At 28.4% G+C, this 5,388-nt stretch overlaps 1 non-coding gene across 1 annotated transcript; it reads right to left on the bottom strand.

Annotated features, from left to right (window-relative positions):
• Positions 1–652: 652 nt before the first annotated feature.
• Positions 653–758, bottom strand: LOC140956427 (small nucleolar RNA R71). The gene has a single exon (XR_012171466.1). It is a non-coding gene; the product is annotated as a small nucleolar RNA R71 (small nucleolar RNA).
• Positions 759–5,388: the final 4,630 nt, after the last annotated feature.

Raw genomic sequence — 5,388 nt, 5'->3', positions numbered from 1 at the left:
ATCTCGTACTTACGAAATATATTACTTGCAGACAACCTACACTTGGGTGAATTATAATTTAAGTAGTAGCAAGTTTTTGGCGCCGTTGCCGGGGAGGTATAAATTAAGTTTATATTTGTTAATTATGTTTTATTTATAAGTATTGTGTTTTTTATGAGTATTTGGAGTCGAAAAAAAAGTGGTAGACTTATTCGAGTATCTGAAAATAATTTAAACATGGATGATAATTCAAATAATCAAAATAATGATAACAATAATAACAACAACAATAATAATAATCAATAACATGATCAATTAAGAACACTTAGGCACCATATGAACCCTATTAGAACTAGTGCCTCATCTTGTTTAGTTTTTCCTCCTGATGCATCTAATTTCAACTTTAAACCTCAAATTATTCAACTTTTACCAAATTTTCATGGCTTAGATTCTGAAAATCCATATTTACATCTGAGAGAATTTGAGGAAGTTTGTAACACTTATAATGATCAAAATTGTAGCATGGATACAGTTCGATTAAAACTTTTCCCTTTTTCTTTAAAAGATAAAGCTAAAACATGGCTACAAAATTTGAGATCAAGTTCAATAAGATCATGGGAAGAAATGCAACAACAATTTCTCAAAAAGTTTTTTCCTTCCCATAGAACAAACTATTTTAAAAGACAAATTACTACTTTTTCTCAAAAACAAGGAGAAACATTTTATCAATGTTGGGATAGATATAAAGAATTACTTAATACATGCCCACATCATGGTTTTGAAACATGGAGAATAGTTTTTCACTTTTATGAAGGTCTAATACCTAAAGATAGGCAAATGATAGAATTCATGTGTAATGGAACTTTTGAAGATAAAAACCCAAATGAAGCTATGGAGTATTTGGATTCATTAGCAGAAAATGCTCAAAATTGGGATAATATAGGCACAATAGAACCACCAACAACTAAAATCAATAATTCAACAAATGGGGGTGGTATCTATAATCTTAAAGATGATATGGATATTCAAGCTAAACTTGCATCTTTAGCAAGAAAAATTGAGTCATTAGAAATGAAAAAGAGTGGTCAATTAAAAAGTATTCAAGAAATTGTTTGTCATATATGTGATACACATGATCATGCTACAAAAGATTGTCCAACATTACCTTCATTTAAAGAATGTCTCCATGAACAAGCAAATTATGTTAACAATTATAAAAAACCAATACTAGATCCTTTTTCAACATCATATAATCCTGGATGGAAAAATCATCCTAATTTTAGTTGGAGGAATGATAATAATGCACAACCCTCACAACAATATTTTCAAAATAACCAAAATCATCAAGGTTATATTCCTTATGTTACACCTCCAAGAAAAAACTTTGAAGATGTAATTCATGCATTTATCCAAAAGCAAGAATCTATCAATATTCAAAACAGTCAATCTATGACTGATTTGAAAGAAACTCTTGCAAAATTTGCATCTGCACTTAATATTCATGAAAAAGGAAAATTTCCATCTCAACCTCAACCTAATCCTAAAAATCAAAATCAAGAATTAAAAAATGAAAAAATTGATCAAATAAAATCTGTTATTACCCTTAGAAGTGGTAAAATAGTTAATGATCCATATAGTAATGAAAACAAGGATCATTTAAAATCAAAGAGTAAGGATGATAATCCTGATACTTTTGAGAATGATGATACCTTAAATTCTAAAAATAATATGTTGAATGATAAATCATCTGAAATAGTAAATGAATCAAATAAACCTCCACCATTTCCTCATGCATTAACAAATCATAAAAAACAAAAAAATGATTCTGATATCTATGAAGTTTTTAAACAAGTAAAGATAAATATTCCATTATTAGATGCTATTAAACAAGTACCTTCATATGCAAAATTTTTAAAAGACTTATGTACTGTGAAGAGAAAATTGCATGTGAAGAAGAAAGCATTCTTGGCTGAACAAGTAAGTTCTATTCTTCAAAATAATTCTAGTTTAAAATATAAAGATCCTGGTTGTCCAACAATTTCATGTATTATTGGAGAAAATAAAATTAAAAAAGCTTTGTTAGATTTGGGAGCAAGTGTGAATTTACTTCCTTATTCAGTTTATGAAAAACTTAATTTAGGAGAATTAAAACCCACTTCTGTTACTCTCTTACTGGCGGATAGGTCAATCAAAATACCTAGAGGTATTGTAGAAGATGTGTTGGTTCAAGTTGATAAATTCATATATCCTGTAGATTTTATTGTTTTGGATACACAACCAATACAAGTACATAATGAAATTCCAGTAATATTGGGACGACCATTTCTAGCAACTTCAAATGCTTTAATTAATTGTCGAAATGGAATAATGAAATTGTCTTTTGGAAATATGACTCTAGAACTTAATGTGTTCAATTTATGTAAACAACCAAGTATTAATGAAAATGAATATGATAATGAAATTGAAACAATTATGGAAGAAAATATACAAGAAGAAAACTTAAATCAACAATCTGAAGTTTTTTCAATAGAAAGTTTTGAGTCTGAAAATAATTTTAAAAAAGATGATAATACAAAACTTGAATTAAAAGTTTTACCATTCGAATTGAAATATGTATTTCTTGGTGAAAATAAAACATTTCCTGTTGTAATTTCTTCCACTCTTCTACCAAATCAAGAAGAAGATTTAATTAAATTACTTAAGAAATATAAAAATGCAATTGGATGGACTTTGAAAGATATAAAAGGTATAAATCCTTTAATTTGCACACATAAAATTCATTTGGAAGAAAATGCTAAAACATATCAACAACCACAAAGAAGGTTAAATCCACATATGAAAGAAGTTGTTAAGAATGAAGTATTAAAACTATTAGACGCTGGAATTATCTATCCAATCTCAGATAGTAAATGGGTAAGTCCAACACAAGTAGTACCTAAAAAGTCAGGCATCACTGTTATAAAAAATGAAAAGGGAGAGTTATTACAAGCTAGGATTCCATCTAGTTGGCGTATGTGTATTGATTATAGAAAATTAAATGATGCAACTAGAAAAGATCATTTCCCACTACCATTTTTAGATCAAATTCTAGAAAAAGTAGCAGGAAATTCTTATTACTGTTTTCTTGATGGGTATTCGGGGTATTATCAAATACCTATATCATTAGAAGATCAAGAAAAAACTACTTTCACTTGTCCTTTCGGAACTTTTGCATTTAAAAGAATGCCATTTGGTTTATGTAATGCTCCGGCTACTTTTCAAAGATGCATGTTAAGTATTTTCAGTGATATGATTGAAGAATTTGTAGAAGTTTTTATGGATGATATAACTGTTTTTGGAAACTCATTTGAAAATTGTCTTAAAAACCTAGAAGAAGTATTAAAACGATGTGAAGAAAAAAATCTTGTTTTAAATTGGGAAAAATGTCATTATATGGTTAAATCTGGGATTGTGTTAGGTCATGTGATATCTGAAAAAGGAATTGAAGTTGATAAAGCCAAAGTTGATGTTATTGCTAATTTAACATCACCAAAAACGGTCAAAGAAGTTCGATCATTCTTGGGTCATGCAGGTTTTTATAGAAGGTTTATAAAAAATTTCAGCATAATATCTAAACCAATTTCGAATCTTTTAACAAAAGATACACAATTTGAATGGACTCAGAAATGTGAAAATGCTTTTAAAAAAATAATTAATCTTTTAATTACATCACCTATTTTACAACCTCCAGATTGGTCTTTACCATTTGAATTAATGTGTGATGCAAGTGATTATGCTATAGGAGCTGTGTTAGGACAGAGAAAAGAAGGAAAACCGTATGCGATCTATTATGCTAGTAGAACCTTAAATAGTGCCCAAATAAATTATTCAACTACTGAAAAAGAATTACTTTCAGTAGTATTTGCATTAGATAAGTTTCGATCTTATTTAATTGGTTCTACTACTATTGTGTACACTGATCATTCTGCCGTAAAATATTTATCAAATAAACAAGATGCTAAGCCAAGATTAATACGGTGGATTTTATTGTTACAAGAATTTGATATTATAATTAAAGATAAAAAATGAAAAGAAAATGTCGTAGCCGATCATTTATCTAGAATAATGACTGAATCATCTCATAATGAAATACCAATAAATGAAAATTTTCCAGATGATCAGTTGTTTTATGCTACTATTATGCCCTGGTTTTCTAACATTGTAAATTTTATTGTGACAAATAAAATACCTTCTCATTGGAATTCACAGGATAAGAATAAATTCTTGATAGAAGTTAAAAAATTTTATTGGGATGGTCCTTACTTGTTTAAGTATTGTCCTGACCAAATTTTTCGACGATGCATACCCGACAATGAAGTAAGTAATGTTATTAAATTTTGTCATTCTGAAGCATGTGGAGGTCATTTTTTATCCAATAAAACAGCTGCAAAAATTTTACAATGTGGATTTATTGGCCCTCTTTATTCAAAGATACGCATATATTTTGCAAATCTTGTGAAAACTGTCAGAAGATGGGATCAATTTCAAAACGAAACATGATGTCTTTGAATCCAATCATAATTATTGAAATATTCGATAGTTGGGGGATAGATTTTATGGGTCCATTTCCATTATCTTTTGGATATACGTACATTTTAGTCGCTGTTGATTATGTTTCAAAATGGATTGAAGCAATTGCATGTAGAACTAATGATCATAAAGTTGTTATAAAATTTTTAAAAGAAAATATTTTTAGTCGATTTAGAATACCTAGACCAATAATTAGTGATGGGGGAAGTCATTTTATAAATAAATCATTTTCTTCTTTGTTAAGAAAATATGGCATTACACATAAAGTTTCAACCCCATATCATCCTCAAAGTAATGGTCAAGTTGAACTTGCAAATAGAGAAATAAAACAAATTTTAGAAAAAACAGTTAATCCAAATCGAAAAGATTGGTCTTTAAGATTAACTGATGCATTATGGACATATAGAACTGCATTTAAGACATCATTAGGGATGTCACCATATAGGTTAGTTTTTGGTAAGCATTGTCATTTACCGGTTGAAATTGAACATAAAGCTTATTGGGCAATTAAAGCATTTAATATTAATTTAGATGATGCATCTAAATTAAGAAAATTGCAATTAAATGAACTTGAAGAATTAAGAAATGATGCATATGAAAATTCAAAGATTTATAAAGATAAAACTAAAGCCTTTCATGATAAAAATATTATGAGAAAGTCATTTGAAATTGGACAAAAAATTTTACTTTATAATTCTCGTTTGCATTTATTTCCAGGAAAACTAAGATCGAGATGGTCAGGACCATTTATAGTTAAATTTGTTTATCCTCATGGTGCTGTTGATATTGAAAATCCTAAAAATAATGACGTGTTTAAAGTTAATGGGCAAAGACTTAAGC

Source organism: Primulina huaijiensis, chromosome 13 (genome assembly GCF_012295235.1).
Source record: "Primulina huaijiensis isolate GDHJ02 chromosome 13, ASM1229523v2, whole genome shotgun sequence".
Lineage (NCBI taxonomy): Eukaryota > Viridiplantae > Streptophyta > Magnoliopsida > Lamiales > Gesneriaceae > Primulina > Primulina huaijiensis.
The sequence above is the reverse complement of the archived record's forward strand: the minus strand, read 5'-3'. Positions and strand labels throughout refer to the sequence as shown.